Source organism: Zootoca vivipara, chromosome 7 (genome assembly GCF_965207765.1).
Source record: "Zootoca vivipara chromosome 7, rZooViv2.hap1.1, whole genome shotgun sequence".
Classification (NCBI taxonomy): Eukaryota; Metazoa; Chordata; class Lepidosauria; order Squamata; family Lacertidae; genus Zootoca; species Zootoca vivipara.
This window is the reverse complement of record NC_142590.1, coordinates 73,678,747-73,698,325: the sequence shown is the minus strand read 5'-3', so window position 1 is coordinate 73,698,325 and position 19,579 is coordinate 73,678,747. Positions and strand designations below refer to the sequence as shown.

Genomic DNA, 19,579 nt, shown 5'->3' with positions numbered 1-19,579 from the left:
AAACTATCTGACACCACCCAGCACTTAACATACCTCGTTCAAAGACAAGCTAGGAGTTACATTTCAAGGTGTGCCTGTTCCCTTTTTCAAAAAAAAGTATTGTAGACTCTTCCTCTTGTTAAATGTAACAACTTGTAAAAGCTGGGGGAAATAAATATATATACCAGGCCCAACAGCTTTTCAGCCAGCAATGTTATTAGGATAGGAAGCTTTTGAGTTGGGAGAAGACTCTTTTTTTCAGGCGAGAAGAATGTCCTGAAGATTTCTGTGCAATGTGAAAGTTTCCTATCTCAGGCTACAACTTGTGACAGTCTGTTTCTGAATACCAGTTGCCCAAAATCATGTCTGGGTGTTTATAGCGGGGTGGGGTGGGGGTGCTATTGTGATTGACTCCTACTTGCAGACTTTTCAGAGGCAACTGCTTGCCTATTCTGGGAACATAATCCTGGGCTAGATGGGCCTTTGGTCTGATCTAGCAGATGGCAGAAAGCGAAGAGGAATTAAAGAACCTTTTAATGAGGGTGAAAGAGGAGAGCGCAAAATATGGTCTGAAGCTCAACATCAAAAAAACCAAGATCATGGCCACTGGTCCCATCACCTCCTGGCAAATAGAAGGGGAAGAAATGGAGGCAGTGAGAGATTTTACTTTCTTGGGCTCCTTGATCACTGCAGATGGTGACAGCAGTCACGAAATTAAAAGACGCCTGCTTCTTGGGAGAAAAGCAATGACAAACCTAGACAGCATCTTAAAAAGCAGAGACATCACCTTGCCGACAAAGGTCCGTATAGTTAAAGCTATGGTTTTCCCAGTAGTGATGTATGGAAGTGAGAGCTGGACCATAAAGAAGGCTGATCGCTGAAGAATTGATGCTTTTGAATTATGGTGCTGGAGGAGACTCTTGAGAGTCCCATGGACTGCAAGAAGATCAAACCTATCCATTCTTAAGGAAATCAGCCCTGAGCGCTCCCTGGAAGGACAGATTGTGAAGCTGAGGCTCCAATACTTTGGCCACCTCATGAGAAGAGAAGAATCCTTGGAAAAGACCCTGATGTTGGGAAAGATTGAGGGCACTAGGAGAAGGGGACGACAGAGGACAAGATGGTTGGACAGTGTTCTCGAAGCTACGAACATGAGTTTGACCAAACTGCGGGAGGCAGTGCAAGACAGGAGTGCCTGGCGTGCTATGGTCCATGGGGTCACGAAGAGTTGGACACGACTAAACGACTAAACAACAACAACAAAAGCAGAGCTCCTTAGAATCATAGAATCACAGAACTGCAGAGATGGAAGGGACCACGAGGTCCTCTAGTCCAACCCCCTACAATGCATGTTCTTATACAAATCGTCTATGTTCACACCATGCATTTAAAACACATCTGAAGCACCACCACCTTGGAAATGGGAATTTGCCCTTCTCAAAGCTACAATTCACGGCACCCTTAACAAACTACAGTTCCCAGGATTCTTTGCCCGGGCAGGGGGCTTAAAATGTACAGTGCATACAGAGTTCTGACTTGGGTGAGATCATATATTGTATTTATGTTTAAATCATAGTAATCATTTCTAAATTTGCATTTATTACACATCAGCTAGCATATAAAATGATGTGAAGATTCGTGTTCTCTCTCTTTTTTTGGCCGTGTCCCTGTTTTAAACAAAACATAACACTGAGCCAGTGGGGAAAGCCTGTAGTTCCACTGCAGAGCGTCTGCTTTGCATGCAAGAAGTTCCAAGTTCAATCCTCAGCATCTGCCGTTCGGACTGGAGGAGACCCTCATTGGAATTCCTGGAATGCTGTTGTCCATCATGCTAGAGACAGTACTTCACTAAATCCCCAAATGATCTGACTTGGCAAAAGGCAGCTTCCTGTATTCCGACATGTAGATTGTAGTAAAATCTGACATTTTCGGGGAAGGAGAAGAGTATTAAATTTTACAGGAGGGCAGTGGGGTGATTTTAGAGAAGTGAGAGCATGGCATGCCTTGCTTAATTACTGTTGCCTACACAAACTTCTGCTTCTGTTCCGCCCACAACTCAATGTTCCTGTGAATTCCCATGCTAGCTATTCTTTGCATTGCTCATGCAATCTTCTCCTGAAAATAGCAGCGAAAGGTCAGGGTTGGCTGAAGGTATTTTGCTGCCTGGGGCAAAGGACAAGATGGACAAACAGACACAAACACACACACAAATCCATGTGCACAAAAACTGGACAGGCAGCTGAATCCTGCTCCAATGCCAGCTGCAGGATTAGTTTAGGGCAGGTGTAGGGAACCTTTGGCCCTCCAGATATTACTGAATGACAACTCCCATCATCCCTGGCCTTGCTTACTATGGAGCTGTGGCAGTTTGGGGCTGTAGTTCAGCAACATCTGGAGAGCCCATGGTTCCCTGCGCCTGGATTCGGGGATGCATGACCAGCCTTAGCACACATAGCTTTGATCTGCCACTGAGGGGAGTGGCTAGGCAGCTCAAGAACAGCGTCTGCCACCTGAGGCAGATTATAGAATCGGGATTCAAAATGACCTTAACAGATTGGAGAACTGGGCACAAACTGACATCACGGATTTCAATAGGGACCAATGTAAGGTTCTGCACTTAGGCAGGAAGAACCAGATGCTCAAATGTAGGATGGGGGACACCTGGCTTACTAGCAGCACATGTGAAAAGGCTCTAGGGGTCTTGGTGGACCACAAGCTTAATATGAGTCAACAGTGGGTTGCAGAAGCAAAAAAAAGGCTAATGCTATTCTAGGCTGCATCAACAGAAGTATAGTGTCCAGATCAAGAAAAGTAATAGTCCAGGGGTCCCCAAACTAAGGCCCGGGGCCCGGATGCGGCCCAATTGCCTTTGAAATCCAGCCCACGGATGGTCCGGGAATCAGCATGTTTTTACATGAGTAGAATGTGTCCTTTTATTTAAAATGCATCTCTGGGTTATTTGTGGGGCCTGCCTGGTGTTTTTACATGAGTAGAATGTGTCCTTTTATTTAAAATGCATCTCTGGGTTATTTGTGGGGCATAGGAATTCGTTCATATTTTTTTCCAAAACATAGTCCGGCCCCGATGAAAAAGTTTGCTGACCCCTGTAATAGTCCCACTCTATTCTGCCTTGGTCAGACCACACCGGGAATACTTTGTCCAATTCTGGGGACCACAATTTAAGATGGGTGTTGACAAGCTGGAAGGTGTGCAAAGGAGGGCAACCGAGATGATGGGCCTGGAAACCAAGCCTTATGAGGAACGGTTGAAGGAGCTGGAAAAGAGGAGACTGAGAGGAGATATTGCCATATTGGTATCTCAAGGGCTGTCACATGGAGCATGCATGTTTTCTCTTGCTCTGGAGGGTAGGACTCGAACCAATGGATTCAAGTTACAAGAAAGGACATTCCGACTGAACATCAGGAAGAACTTTCTGACAGTATGGGCTGTTTGACAGTGGAACGGTCTCCAGGGCCGTCTCAAGCAGGTCAGGCGCCCTGGCACCATGGTGCGGAGATCGCTCCAGTGCCCCCGCCCCAGTGGGTGGGCGCAGCGTGGCGCCCCCCTGCTGGCCTGGCGCCCCGCGCCACCCAGCCTACCCCTAGAGCCAGCCCTGACGGTCTCCCTCAGGAGGTTGCGAACTCTCCTTCATTGGAGGTTTTTAAGCAGAGGATGGATTGCCATCTGTCATGGATGACCCTTGGGATCCCTTCCAACTTGATGATTCTAAGACATTCATTAAATATAACTATGAAAAGCAAAGATTGCAAACAAATAAGACATAACATTTTATCAAAGTATAAATAAAAGCAGCAATCTATGTAATAAAATACATAGATTTGGGGGACGCGGGTGGCGCTGTGGTCTAAACCACAGAGCCTAGGGCTTGCCGATCAGAAGGTCAGCGGTTCGAATCCACGCAACGGGGTGAACTCCCATTGCTCGGTCCCAGCTCCTGCCAACCTATCAGGTTAGAAAGCACGTCAAAGATAAATAGGTACAGCTCCAGTGGGAAGGTAAACAGAGTTTCCGTGCGCTGCTCTGGTTAGTCCTGCTGGCCACATAACCCAGAAGCTGTCTGTGGACAAACGCCGTCTCCCTTGGCCTATAGAGCAAGATGAGCGCTGCAACCCCAGAGTCGACCGTGACTGGACGTAACGGTCAGGGGTACCTTTACCTTTATGTAATAAAATGGCATGTTAAAATTGCATGTTTGGGTAGGCTTGCCAAAAGAAAAGAAAAGAAAGTTTTTACCAGGTGCTAAAACAATACAGCAAAGATGCCTGCCTAATGTCAACAGGCAGGGAGTTCCACAGAGTAGGTGCTGCCACTATGAAGGATTCATTTGTTGCAAAAGCAGGGTGAACATTATGGGCATTCATAAAGGTAGGTGCCACTGAGCACAAATGGCATACAGTGACCCTTCAAGCAAACTGGTCCCAAGCTATTGGGGGATATGCATACAGAGAGAGAGATCCCTGCCCCAAGGAGCTTACAGTTAAAGTTTTATAGAGGAGAGGGCAGGGTTAACGAGAATGGGTACTGGGAACTGCATGTGAATATGGTTCTCCTGAAGCACGGAGAGAACTCCATCTACCACTTGTCGACTAAGGAATATTCAGAACCGGGTAAACTTCGGGGTTTGCTTCGTTTTTCCTACGGAAAGGCCCTGGAGATAACAGTTATTTAGAAAAGGGAACCCAAACGCCTCTCACTTCTTTATTCTCCGTTTGCCAAAAGGGCACGACCGAGACGCTGATCAAACACTAATACTCCCGTCTGGAAAGTACCCCTCCCGCCTTCCTGTCCCTCTGCATCACCTAGTAGAGAATCTGTGCGCTGGGGTGCAGCATGGGCGTAGCCGGGGGGTGGGGCAGATCAAGTAAGACAATGGAAAAACTTAACTAACTGACCAATCATGTCGGATCCCCCCCCCAAAAAAAATCCAGGCTCCGCCGACGCTGGGGTGGGAGTAGCACCTTGGCGTGGGAGAGAGATATTTGCGTCTAGAGACCGGCACCAACCCGACGCTGCAAGAGGCTGTGATCTGCGACGATCAGGCTGATTCCAGGTCCCGATGAATGAAGTGGGAATAGCCTTGCCCTTCCCTCCACCACCCTCCCTGGGGGGTCATGACGAAGCCGCGAACATGCAATGGAAACACAATGCCAAACGCGCGCGCGCGCCTCTCCCCAAACCTCCCTTGTCCAGTACACCTTCCTGGGATGCAGGTGATGAACCTGGCCAGCAGGTGGCGGCAGATTACAAAACGAGCGAGGCAACTGAGGTCTGTCCCTATATAAGCAAAGGGTTTTCGGGTTCCTTGGGGAAGAATTGGCGAAGAGCTGCTTCCGCTGTTCTTCCACGTGGTGCGGTAGGTGGGAGCCTCTCGTGCCCCTAGGGACACAGGGCTGGAGGCTATCGAGTTAGGGAGCTCTCTTGGGCATCTCATCCAGATCTCTCTGCTAGCATAATTTAGGAGGAAGGGCTGTGGCCCAGTGACAGCAGCAGCAGCTGCCTTGCATGCAGAAGGGCCCAGGTTCAATCCCTGGGATTTTCAGAGCACTGTCTGAAATCCTGGAGAGCTGCTGCTCCACAGTGCAAAGCAGACAGTTCTGAGGGAGATGGACCAATGGTCTGGGGGCTTAGCCAACACTTACCTTTGGCCTCACTCTTTCCAGGCACAGGTCCATGCTTAAAAGTTCCACGTCAGAGCATTTTATTTTATTTTATTTTATCCCAGAGCTTTCCCCACGAAAACACGCTCTTTAATGCTCAATCAGAACAAATGTCAATTCTGGTTTTCTGCAGATTGACATTTGTTTCGAGCTTTTGTGGGGGAAGGTCTGGGGCAAAAAAAAAAAAAAGAGGGGGTGCTTAGCTCCGACACACACCTTTAAAACATGAACCGTGCCTGGAAATAGCAAAGGAAATGTAAGGAGGTAACACACATGTAACACACATGTTAAATGCAAAAATGTGTAATTACTTGTTAAAAGAATTTTCATTTAAAGAATTGATGCTTGTTTTCCTCTTCTCTCCTCCCTTTTCCTCCCTTTCCCTTTCCTCCATTCTCTCCAGCCTAATAGGGTCTGTTTCTTATGGATCTTAGGTAAGCCACTTTCAAGAGCCTTTTCAACTGAAGAGGGTGGTTTTTTAAATGCTTTAAATTAAGAGGTGGGCATCAGTACATAGGAAGCTGCCTGTCCATGCTTGCTTTTAGCAAAAAACAAACACAGGGAGAATTAACCTCCCTTCCCTAGCACAGCTGGCCACTCTGATCAAACTCAGAACTTCCACGGCTCCCACTTGTTAGTTTTTCTTTTTAAAAAGCCCATTGAGGAATCTTATGACTGAGGGGGGGGGGAGGGAAACCTAATAATGCTGCTCATGGAACATAATTTGTCTTGGAATTCACGGTTACATAATAAGCCTTTCATCTGCATTGTTTTCAGTTTTGGCCCTAAGCACTGCCTGCCAATACATGATGCTGATTAATTTATAAACCTGTAAAGGTTTTGCACTTGAAAGGAGAGTTGCTTAAGAGAAGGCTGGGGGATGGAAGGACCATTACTTTTGTACCGCATACCGGCTCCTATAACGGCAAGCTTAGCTGGTCCAATGCAACTTGTGCTCTGAGTTCCTTGGAGAAAGTGCAGGAATTGCAACATGAAAAGAACTCCAGGCTATTGAGCATCACAAGGTCTCTCTCAGATGAAGACGGTTTTAATCCCATGAGTCCCAGGAGATGGGAACCTAGGAAGCTGCCTTATCGTACTCAAACCCCTTGGTCCATCTAGCTCACTGTACTGGCAGTGTCTCTAGTACAGACAGTAGTCTCTCCAAGCCCTATCTGCAAATGCCAGGGATGCTCTGCCATTGAACAACAGCCTTTCCCTTTTAGAATGCAGTGGTACCTGGGTTTAAGTACACAATTGGTTCCGGAAGTCTGTACTTAAACTGAAGTGTACTTAACCTGAAGCGAACTTTCCCATTGAAAGTAATGGAAAGTGGATTAATCCGTTCCAGACAGGTCCGCGGAGTACTTAAACTGAAAGTACTCAAACCAAAGTGTACTTAAACCGAGGTATGACTGTATAAGGAAAGCCCAGCTGAATCAACCCAGCGACCGATCTAGTGCAGCATCCTGTCTTCTGCAGTAGCCATAAGAAACCCACCAGAAGGGTTTCAATGAATCCATAGACTTCTATTCCAGTTTTGATCTGTGTACAGCTTCGTTTTCGCCAAAGAACAGTCAGGACTGGCTGCAGGGAGTGGTGAGGCTATAGATTTGCCTGGATCCCCATGATGGGCAAAGGGAGCTCATCCCTCCTACAGTGCTGCCATTATTACAAGAACCTCTATGCTGCTTGCTCATTGTCAGAGTAAAATTTGGGGGGTTTAGTTTCTCATTGCCCTTGCAAGGGTCTGTCTATGTTCCTTCTTGGCCTCCTGTCTTTGCCCACAACAATATCCAAGGGCTACTACATATGGTAGCGCTGCAGTGCCCACAAAGCAGTGAAAAAGCATTAGCTCAGCTGCTTTGAATTGCTGCTTAAGAGTGAAGAAAGAAAGGAGCTGCAGGCCAAAATGATGGTGGCAGGACCCTGGCACAGACAAGAGGCCTGGCTTCACAGCAGCTCCTTCATTTCTGAGTAGTGCAAACAGCAACCTCTCCTCGCACATCTCTGCTCTCCTGAAGAAAGATCACCCTCCCCTTCCCTTATCCTTTTGCTATCCAAGGAGGTCCAATGTCCTGCAGTTATTACAGTGGGGGTGACCAAATCTTATTTTCACATGAGGACGGCAGTCACACTTGGCCAACCCTCCACCCGCCATATTCCATGGTACCACTTTAAACAGTCATGGCTTCCCCCAAAGAATTCTGGGAGCTGTAGTTTGTTCAGCATCCTGAGACTGCAATCCCAGAGTTTCCTGGGGAAAGCGATTGAGAGTTAAACCACTCTGAACAGTGTGCCTCTGTATATCTTCTTTAGAGTATATTGGTTTTCCTGATCAAGGCTGTGCGCACATGTACCTTTAAAGCACATTCAAACCACATCTCTCCCCCCCCAAAGAATTCTGGGCATTGTAGTTTACCCCTCAAAGAATTACAATTCTCAGGAACCCCTGATTAACTGCAGTCTTCTGAGGGGGGAGGTGCGGTTTGAATGTGCTTTAACAGTATAGTTGTGTATGCAGCCTTAGTTAAACTCGCTATAGTTTAACTAACTTAAACTATAACATTACCAAGCTTAACATTAACATTAACATTACCAAGCTTAAAACCATGGAGCCACCTGGGATTAATAAAGACATTGGATTCTTATCTCATTATGCATGATCAAGCTTTCTTTAGCGCCTCAGCCCTTGTTTTTTTTTCCCATGAACCAATTGCAGTCATCAGCAGTCGTTAACAGCCATCTACAGGTTTACCACTCCCATCAGCCCATCACCCATTCCCATCACCCCCACCCTCTGAATATACATAAGGGTTTGGTGGATTCTGTTTCAGTGTATCTGACGAAGTGTGCATGCACACGAAAGCTCATACCAAAATAAAAACTTAGTTGGTCTTTAAGGTGCTACTGAAGGAATTTTTTAATTTTTTAATTTCGCTATAGTTGGACAGACTTGCATAAGCCCTGGATGTTGCAAGATCTTTTTCAGCTGGATCCCTCGCTTTTCAGTTCATCTAATTCAGAGCTTGCTTCAATCTGGGCTGCTCATAAAGCCTCACTGCCGGTGCCAAGTGGAACAGAATAATTGCCAGGCTTGGCACCCACGTGATCTTCAAGCTGAGGCCTTGCCCTTTTTGGCAGCTGCCTCCCCTTGACTCACAGGTTCATTCAGCTGCTGGCGCAGGAGCAGCGAGGCAAGAAGGAAAGGTCAGGATCAGAGCAGGAGGGAACGAACGAAAGATTCCTCAGAGGCAAAATGTGCAGGGTTAGCTGGGCAGGAGGGAAAATGAATGCAGACGCCAATGACACTCTTAGATAACAAAGGATTACCGGTAGTAGAAACAAAGGTTTGCCTCTTGTGATTTGTGGCTCTGTCACATCCAGAGGCAGCTTAGCCCCAGCAGGAGCTAAACCCCGGCAGAGTGTTAGGTCTCACCTAATCCCCATCACTGGAAATGTCCCAGGCTTATAAACACTGTTGAAAAGAGATAATTCAATCAACCCCAGCCTAGAGAGCAGGAGGTGGCTGTAATATCACAGGTAAGAGAATGTGTGCAAAACAAGCATCTTGGATTTGTTTTGTTTTTTTGTCCTTGCATGGGTCCATCAAAGAAAACCTGCATTGTTTTTCTGCAGGCCTCACCTCCTACCGGTAGCACAGATTCCCAAATAGTATTTGCATAAGTCTGCTGAACGAGGGCTGGAAAAAATTGTGCAAACACTATACTCTCTGGAGTATGATATCCCATTCAGTACTGATCCCCTGCTTCTACTTACTGATTATTTTACTTTATAATATTTATATCTCACCTTTCTTCTAAGGAGCTCAAGTTGGTATACATTATTCTCCTCTTCTCCATTTTATTCTCACAACAACCCTGTGAGGTAGGTCAGGCTGAGAGCGACTGGCCCAAGGTCACCCAGTGATCTTCATGGCTCAGTGGGGATTTGAACCCTGGTCTTTCAGGTCCTACTCTAACCCCGTGGTGGCCAAACTTGGCCCTCCAGCTGTTTTTGGACTACAACTCCCATCATCCCTGACCACTGGTCCTGTTAGCTAGGGATGATGGGAGTTGTAGTCCCAAAACAGCTGGAGGGCCAAGTTTGGCCACCAATGCTCTAACCACTATACAGCACTGCCTCTCAGATATACATGCCTAAGATGGTCAATAAGGGGTGGCCTATATCATATAAGCTCTTTTGGCTAGTATAGCCACTGGGCAATGCAGCGTTTTCACTCAACTTTGGAATAGTGTTTATGCTGTTTACTGCTTTTTCTAATACTGAGCTTTGTTTTGTGCGGCAATCTTGGTCGTTGTTTCCATTGTGAAAATTACGATTAGTTTTTCAAGAAATGCATTTTGGATTTTTGAAGCCTTAGTGTCTGGGGAATATTTATTGAGCCACCTTGTGGTTCCTAATCCTTGTTCTAGAAACATCAGAGAATTACTAGAATTTGAGAGACAACAGTTATGTACAACCTCATTCAACAAGTGCACCTGTGTTTGAAAAGTGCTATAGTTTCCCTTCATCTCCTTTGTGGAAGCCCATATCCCAATTAAATATATTAATATTCTGACAGATTAATGTAGACATCTAAACCATCTCAATAATGAGTCATTCTTTCCTCGGACTGTTTAACTGTCTCATAGGCTCATCCATATTATATTAAATACTGTGAGTTTCATCCAGACCCTGCGATCATCATCTGAAACCTTCTTCATGAGAGATCTGGAAGGTGGCAACACAAGAACGGGCCTTTTCTGTGGTGGCTCCCTCGTTTGTGGGATGCTCTCCCCGGGAAGGTTCACCTGGCACCTTCATTATATATATCTTTAGGCGCCAGGCAAAAACCTTCCTTCTCAACTAGGCCTTTGGTTGATTAATATTCTAGTCTTTTAAATGTGTTTGTTTGAAGGGGGGCTTGTTGGTTTGTTTTTGTTCTATTATATATATATATATATATATATATATATATATATATATATATTGTGTTACTGTGTTGTATTTTTATATTGCAAACTGCCCTGTGATCTCCAGATGAAGGGTAAATTTAATATTCTCTTTTCCTCTCCGTGAATAACCTTGCGGTGTGGTTTTTCCGTCCTGTTCTTCAAAAATAATTGCTCGTTCCAAAAAAGGAAAAGTATTATTTTCAGTGTAATTCGTGTTATCAATAGTTTAAGAAAGTGGTCCGAGCCACATGTAAGGACTTGAGTGATGTTGGCCTCTCGGCAAGGCTGGATCCGCATGCAGACATCTTTGCCCTGGAATGTCATTGCCACCTCCCATTGCCTCTGGCTCCTTTTAATTTCGCTCTAGATTTGGTGCTGATTGCTTTCTTTCTTGGAAAACTAAGTTGCGCAAATGCTCCCTTCAGCAGAGTTCCAAGAAATAGTGACAAAAGAAAAATGCCCCTTACTGCTACCCTGTCCAGAGGGTTCCCAGGGCCTCTTCCTTAAATCTCTTCCTACATTGTTTAGTAGATCTGGATCTGCTCTCATCCTTTGCAGACTGTGCTGTTTCTCTGCTTGCAGAGCTGAGCTAAGGGTGTTGCTTGATCTTTGGGGAAAATTTGAGGGAGGGAGCAGAGCTGTGAAATAATAATAATAATAATTTATCATTTATACCCCGCCCATCTGGCTGGGTTTCCCCAGCCACTCTGGGCGGCTCCCAACAGAATATTAAAAACAGGATAAAACATCAAACATTAAAAACTTCCCTAAACAGGGCTGCCTTCAGATGCCTTCTAAAAGTCAGGTTGTTGTTTATTTCCTTAACATCTGATGGGAGGGCGTTCCACAGGGCGGGCGCCACTACCAAGAAGGCCCTCTGCTTGGTTCCCTGTAAACTCGCTTCTTGGAGTGAGGGAACCACCAGTAGGTCCTGGGAGCTGGACCTCAGTGTCTGGGCTGAACAATGGGGGTGGAGACGCTCCTTCAGGTATACTGGGCCGAGGCTACTTAGGGCTTTAAAGGTCAGCAGCAACACTTTGAATTGCGCTCGGAAACATACTGGGAGCCAATGTAGGTCTTTCAGGACCAGTGTTGTGTGGTCTCGGCGGCCACTCCCAGTCACCAGTCTAGCTGCTGCATTCTGGATTAGTTGTAGTTTTCTGGTCACTTTCAAAGGTAGCCCCACGCAGAACACATTGCAGTAGTCCAAGCGGGAGATAACCAGAGCATGCACCACTCTGACTAAGCCCATGACTTCCAGGTATTCAGAGGCATAATGGCTCTGACAGCGGAGGTAGAACATTGTGGCTAGTGGTCCAGGATAGCCATGTCTAATCCTCTCTTAAAGCCATCTATGTTGGTGGACATTTCTGCCTCCTATGGGAGTGAATTCCATAGTTTAACTGTACATTGTGATGCCCCCTTTGTACTGCTCTTTCCTGCGCAACAGGTCCTGCATTGGCACAGCTAGCAGGTGCCACAGGCTGCATGCGCCGAGCACTTAAGTGTTCCCAAAGCTCTGGGAGGGGTTCCCAAGCTCCGGTTACACAAGCTTATCCACGTCCTGGTTCTCCACGTTGCTGATTTCCCCTGGTTTCTTTTCTGCCCCACCCTCCAAATATTGTCACTTGTGGTTGACATCCTGGGATGTTGGGAGGCACGTCCAGGGCTCACAGCAACTGCTGCCCATCCCTTTGCAAAACCGCTTTCATTACATATTATTAGGGCAACACCTATATAATTGCAGTCCAAGATCAAAGCTTCACTTCGGCCAGCACAGCCTTAAGGAAGAGACAGTCATGGCCATTCATAGCTTTGGATTCAATGAGTGGACAAGGCAAAAAGCGGGAGGGGGGGGCAGACCAAGAAATGTGGAGCCAAATCCTCAGTTCATGCAACTAATGTAAACTGCAAGGGAATCTCATCTCCCCAGCCCCAACCACAAGAAAAGTCAGAGTTTGGAGTGATAGCCATGTAAGAAAATTCAGCACTAAGAAAAGAGAGAAAAGAATTCTGCAAGCTGTATACATTGATGTAAGTTTGAGTTAAGGCAATGTATTTTTAATGTAATTTATTCTGCATCATTCATACACACAGGCACAGACACACTATTTTGTAAACGTTTATTCCGGTTTCGCTAGTCAGAGTGGCCGGTTAATGGAATCAAACTCCTAAGCATTGAAAATCTTATTCAACCACATCTCTGCTCTCACATTTCCAAGCATATATGTGCAGCCATGAGATCTAGAAACTTCCTTTTTAAAAAGAAAAGAAAGCTGAAATTCTCAAGAAGCTGAGCCCTGCCCACTACTGCCACATCCTGTGCCCCCTTCTTTTGTCTCCACATAACTGCCTTAGATACACAGCCCTGGTTGGGAGGTGGGGGGGGGCTCTTACAATCCGGGGGGCTTGTTATGTACAGGAGTTTGTAAATTTTGCACCTTGAAATGGCTACATTCTGTACCACCAATAGTGAATTCTGCAACCTTTATAAATTATGCAAATTAGCCTAGCTTTTTAAATATTTATTTATTTATTTCATATAATTTATATGCCTTTTGATTGTTTAAAGCACAAACCTCAAAGCAGTAAAAAAAAGACTTGCCTGTTTTGTATACTTCATTCTGATTCTGCTAGTTGATAGCTCCTGGGCTTGTTTTAAAATGTGGAGTTTATAAGATGGGAGATGGAAGGCCAAAATAAATATCTCTTGTGACAGGCTATTCTCCTCCTTGCTCGCAAGTCTCTGCCATGTTTTCTTTTAACCTCAGAATGAAGCTGTTTGGCTTCACCGGGAACTTGTTTTGCAAAAATAGGTGGGGGAAATCTCTGCTTGGAATCAGGCCTAAAACTCAGCCTCCTTCCTTTGAGACACATACCTGCTGCACACCTGAGCATATCACCTCCTCTCCCAGCCACATAGCTTGCCCTCCCCAAATTGATTTAACTCCATCAAGTAAAAGGCAACTGGACTGCTTCTCAGAGCCAGTTTGACAAGGAGGTCAAATGTGGCACAAAGAAGCAGAACCATTATTGCATTGTAGTCCCGTTCCCCGACAGGAGCAGCAGGTTGAAAGCCATCTCTCATATGTCAACAGATTAGCCAATGCCCCACAACATCCCCATACCCTCCAACATTTCTCTGATGAAAGTAGGGACATCCTGTTCAATATTATTAATAATAATACCCCACACATCTGACTGGGTTGCCCCAGCCACTCTGGGTAGCTTCCAGCATATATAAAAATAAAATAAACCATTAAACACACACACAAAAAAACCTTCCCTGTGCAGGGCTGCCTTCAGATGTCTTTTAAAGGTTATATAGTTACTTATCTCCTTGGCTCAGGGGTCGCATAACTCCATATTCTCCAAGATTTCGCCAATTAAAATAGGGACATCCTAAGAAAAAGCGAGTGGCGCTGTGGGTTAAACCACAGAGCCTAGGGCTTGCCGATCAGAAGGTTGGTGGTTTGAATTCCCGCGACGGGGTGAGCTCCCGTTACTCGGTCCCAGCTCTTGCCAACCTAGCAGTTCGAAAGCACCTCAAAGTGCAAGTAGATAAATAGGTACCGCTCCAGCGAGAAGGTAAACAGCGTTTCCGTGTGCTGCTCTGGTTCGCCAGAAGCGGCTTAGTCATGCTGGCCACATGACCTGGAAGCTGTACGCCGGCTCCCTCGGCCAATAGAGCGAGATGAGCGCCGCAACCCCAGAGTCGGTCACGACTGGACCTAATGGTCAGGGGTCCCTTTACCTTTTCCTTTAAGGAAAAGCAGGAAATTCCAGGATCAAATCTGTAAATCTGGAGGTGCCCCTTTGCAGCTCATGCACCCAAGCATGCTCTGTTTTCTACATCCAAGGAAGCCACCTTATTCCAATGGCACATTCCATTCAGATGCGGAGAATATCACATTAGTTTTCCTGATGATAATGCTAGTACTTCTGTCCCACTTTCCAGTGTTCTTTCCACACTGCAGTGCCTGTTGTGTTGTAGAAGTGTGGTTTTTTGACTGATCTACAGGCATGTCGCATTGCATTTCATCAACCCCAGTGGACGTGGTATGACACAACGACAAATGTCATGGGACGTGTTGTTAACCCTCCATGCTTCTTTGCATTTCTGTTCCCTCTATATTCCCGTGACAAAATCGGCGGGAAAGAACTGTGTGTTGCTACACTGCCCCACATTTCGCCACTTTGTTCCAGGAATTTTGCTGGGTTAATGGCGTTTCAAATGGTTTTTTTCTTTTCTTTTATACACAGAAATGAGGGCTAAACATCCACTTGAGATTCCAATAGATTACCAGAAGTGTTTTTTATGTGAAAGCTCAAATACAGTGGTACCTCGGTTTAAGTACACAATTGGTTCCGGAAGTCTGTACTTAACCTGAAGCGTACTTAACCTGAAGCGAACTTTCCCATTGAAAGTAATGGAAAGTGGATTAATCCGTTCCAGGCGGGTCCGCGGAGTACTTAAACTGAAAGTACTCAAACCAAAGCATGCTTAAACTGAGGTATGACTGTACAATGCAGAAATTAACAATGGGGGAAATGTCTGGGGAATGGAATAAACTGCTGTGTGAATGCAGCCCAAGTCTGATCATTGGGTTCCCCTAGCACAGTATTGTGTCTGACAGTAGATTTCTAGGGGTTCCGGCAGGAGTCTTTTCTGACCCTACCTAGATGCACCCAGAATTGAACCTGGAACCTTTTGGATACAAAGCATGTAAAAGATAAAAGGACGCCTGAATGGTTCAGTCCAGTCAAAGGTGACCATGGGGTGCAGTGCTCATCTTGCTTCAGGCTGAGGGAGCAGGCGTTTGTCCACAGGCAGCTTTCTGGGTCATGTGCCCAGCATGACTAAACTGCTTCTGGCACAATGGAACACTGTGATGGAAACCAGAACTCACAGGAATGCCATTTACTTTCCCACCACAGTGATACCTATTTATCTACTTGCACTAGTGTGCTTTCGAACTGGTAGGTTGACAGGAGCTGGAACAGAGCAACACGAGCTCACTCTGTTGCCGGGATTCGAACCGCCAACTTTTCGATCGGCAAGCCCAAGAGGCTCAGTGGTTAGACCACAATGCCACCCATGTTCGATACAAAGCATATACCCTACCACTGAGCTGAAGCCCTTTGCCATGGTTCTCTCTGAAGGGGAATTTGCACAGCTGGGCCCATGTTGCCAGTGAATGACAACACCAAGAATTAATAATGCCTAGGGGTGTGCAGTGAGCTGGCCAAGTTCGCAGGTGATACCAACTTGTTAAAACAAACTCGATGAAGATGTCACCCTAGTATGCAGTAGCTGTGAAACAGGCAAATTCCACTCTAGAGATCAATAGGAAAGGAACTGAAAACAAAACTGCTGATATCATGGCACAGATTTAGGACGCAGCCACATTTGGAATACTGTGTACAGTTCTGGACACCTCAACTCAAAAAGGATATTGCGGAGTTGCAAAAGGGCAACCAAAACGAAATATCTCGGGAACCGCCCTGTGATCTCTGGACAAAGTGTGGTATATAAATTTAATAAATAGTAATAATAATGAATGAGAAGGGTATGGAGCAACTTCTCCACAGGGAAAGGCTGCAGCACCCGGGGCTTTTTAGTTCAGAGAAAATGCGAGTAAGAGATGACATGGTAGAAATGTATAAAATTATCTTGCAAGGCATGGAGGAAGTGGATAGAGGAAACTTTTTATCCTGTCATAACAATAGGACTTGCAGACATCATACGAAGCTGAATATTGAAGGATTAAGAAAGTATTTCTTCACGCGGTGTCACAGTTCAGCTATGGAATGATGGCCACACCAACTTGGATGGCTTTAAGAAGAGGATTGGGCAAATTCATGGAGAATTGGGCTATCAGTGGCTATTAGTATCCTTGTGAATGCCAGGTGCTGGAAACAGCTGGAGGGGAGCTTGCTCTTGTACTCTGGTCCTGCTTGCAGCTTTCTGATAGGCATCTGGTTGGCTACTGTGAGAAAAGGATGCTGAACTAGATCTGGTTGGCCTGATCCAGCAGCATCGTCTCATGTTCTTACTGGAATTGTCTCCAATTCCTCCACAGAGGCTACGTGACGTAAAAGCTGATGTCACAACAAGTAGAAAACAATGGGTGAATTATTTCCTGCAATAACAAAGAAAAACTTCGCCTGTTGATTTTGGACTGTGATGATGCCTCTCATAAAGCAGGGGTGAGGAACCTGTGGACCTTCAGGTATTGTGGGACTCCAACTCCCATAATCCCTGGTCATTAACCATGCTGGCTGAGGCCAATGGGAGTTTGGAGTCAGGAGAGTCATGGGTTTCCAACCCATCTTAAAGGCACAGAGCCTCTTTTCCATAAAAGTTGGTAGACTCTCCAAAGCTTCCCAGCCAACCACAATTCCTGGATGCAATTCCATGGGACAACATTGTGTCATGATGTAATGCTGCGTACCCTCCAACATTTCTCCAATGAAAATAGGGACATGGTATTCCATAATGATGATGGTGGTAATTATAATTTTACTATTTATACCCCACCAATCTTACTGGGTTGCCCTAGCCACTCTGGAAGGCTTCCAACATATATAAAAACATAACAAAACATTTTAAAAAACTTCCCTATACAGGGCTTCCTTCAGATGGCTCAGGGGTCAGATAACTCCATACCCCCCAACATTTTTCTGCTGAAAATAGGAGTGTGCTAAGGGGGTGGCGCTGTGGTCTAAACCACTGAGCCTAAGGCTTGCTGATCGGAAGGTCGGCGGTTCGAATCCCCGCAACGGGGTGAGCTCCCGTTGCTCGCTCCCAACTCCTGCCAACCTAGCAGTTCAAAAGCACGTCAAAGTGCAAGTAGATAAATAGGTACCGCTCTGGCAGGAAGGTAAATGGCGTTTCCGTGCACTGCTCTGGTTTTGCCAGAAGTAGCCTAGTCATGCTGGCCACATGACCCAGAAAAAACTGTCTGCGGACAAACGGCGGCTCCCTCGGCCAGTAAAGCGAGATGAGTGCCGCAACCCCAGAGTCATCCGCAACTGGACTTAACTGTCAGGGGTCCTTTACCTTTACCTTTCTAAGGGGGACATTCCAGGATCAAATTAGAAGCTGGGACAGCTTCTGTAAATCCAGGGTTGTCCCTGGAAAACAGAGACACTTGGAAGGTCTGATGTTGTATTGCGGATATTCTAGGAAGTGTGATCAGGCAAGAGGCAATATGTTCTGGAGAGCCTCACAAGCATGCACAAAGCCAGGCTTTGTGTGTGTGGTGTTGGTGTTTAAAAGAAGAGATGCAACATCAAAAGTTAAATGGGTTAAGTGCAAAGTTCCAACTCCCATCTGTGAAAATCTCACCAAAATCTCCTCACCGCACGCACACACACACACCCCCACTTCCCAAAGCAGCAGGAGACATTGTCAACATTTCCTCCCTTGTGCTGACATGGTGGGGGGAAATCAGAGGCCTTTTCTGGGAATGCCCTAGGAGCCTTGGGGTGGTGGGGTGGAGAAGGTGTTGAACCATTTGCTCTGCCCAGAAAGTGGAAGACGTGGGGGTGAGGGGGGAGAATGTTGGCTCTTGCACAAAGAAGGAATTTTGCTCTCCCTGGTGAGCCAGTGATAACCAATTCCGGAGATAAACAAACATAATTTGTAACAGTCTGACCGGAAACCACTCCTCCACTCTCCTCTGGGTCATGTTTCAGTGATGCAATCTTCTTCTTCTTTTCCTCCAGGGGCACAAAGTGAAAAAGAAGGGGAATCTGAACCAGAGGTTTCTGATGAGGAAAAGGTGGCCAGAGAAGACGGATTATTTTTTGCAGTTTGCACTTTAACCACCCTCTTTCTAGTTAGGATTGCTGCCCAGCTGCTAGTGACATGCTCCTTGTATTATTTGAATATATATTAAACATGCACAGTGGTGTCATCTGCGGAACATTTGCTTCGAATTTCTCCCTACCTTCTGAGGCTGACTTGCCAGATTTTGAAGTAACTGAAGCAATACATATTGCCATCTCAATATGAGACAATCAAGTCCAGAATCTAAAAATACTTTCTGATCACACCTAAGACTTCAGAAAAAGGAGGCTTGGCGGGTTTTCTCAGGGAGGAAGTTTTACAGCCTGAGTACCACTGCAGAAAAGGCCCTGTCTCTGGTATCCAAACCTTATTCAACACAGTTATTCTAGGACCACAGTTCCCATCAGCCCCAGAAAAGATGGCCAACGGTAAAGGTTAATGGGAGTTGTAGTTCAACAACATCTAGCTAGTCCCAGATTCCCAATTCTGCTTTGAAGGGATGGGGGAGAACAAACCTGAAATGGTGTATGTCTTGATTTCAAATACTGTATATGTTTAGAGGTCTTTATAATGCCAGCTGCTGGATTTATTTGGGGACAGAGTGACTGCTCTTGGCACCTGACACACGTTACTGCAGACTGCTAGAGCCATAGATGTTCAGCAGCATCCAATGATCATTTTGCAGGTGCTGTGGCTGCGCATGTGCAAGGCCTTATCCAGGAATGGAATGGGGATGGACTGCTTTTGTGACCCTGAAGCCACAATTGAAAACGGTCTTGGCCCAACTGGGTAGAGATCTTGTTGATTGGTGAGCTCTCATGCTCCAAATCTCCCACTTCTGGAACAAGAAAGGTCGCTGGGTTTGGTTACAACAATGTTTTCAAAAGGCAGCTAAGGATACACAATGCATCTTATTTATTATGGCTATTTATATGCTGCCTTTACAAACATTCCTTTGGAAAAGCCCCAAATTCAGGTAAAAGAAACTGCAAAAAACTAATAAAGCAGTAGAATCCAAGCAGTATAAAACAAAAGAAAAGGCTTGGGAAAATAAGGAGAGCCTTGCCTGATAATAGCAAGGTGAGGGCAAGCATCTTTGAGAAGTCCCATTAATTCAGGTGCCCCTCTTTTCAGTAGCCGGCAGTGCCCACTTCAGATGGTGGAGACTG

The 19,579-nt window shown here is 45.9% G+C and overlaps 2 long non-coding RNA genes across 5 annotated transcripts in view; one reads left to right on the top strand and one right to left on the bottom strand.

Moving 5' to 3' along the window:
- LOC148685139 (uncharacterized) overlaps positions 1-13,544 on the bottom strand; it is a 40,477-nt gene extending 26,933 nt beyond the window's left edge. The window contains exon 1 of the long non-coding RNA XR_015951146.1: positions 13,221-13,544. This is a non-coding gene — a long non-coding RNA (uncharacterized LOC148685139). The remainder of the gene's footprint in view (positions 1-13,220) is intronic.
- On the top strand, positions 5,267-18,537 carry LOC148685138 (uncharacterized). Of its 4 annotated transcripts, none has more exons than XR_015951150.1 (3): positions 5,267-6,091; positions 16,699-16,825; positions 18,347-18,537. It is a non-coding gene; the product is annotated as an uncharacterized LOC148685138 (long non-coding RNA). The 4 variants fall into 4 exon arrangements; XR_015951147.1 differs by lacking the exon at positions 16,699-16,825 and adding an exon at positions 14,879-16,143; XR_015951148.1 differs by lacking the exon at positions 5,267-6,091 and having other exon boundaries at positions 16,466-16,825.
- The last annotated feature ends 1,042 nt before the right edge of the window (positions 18,538-19,579 follow it).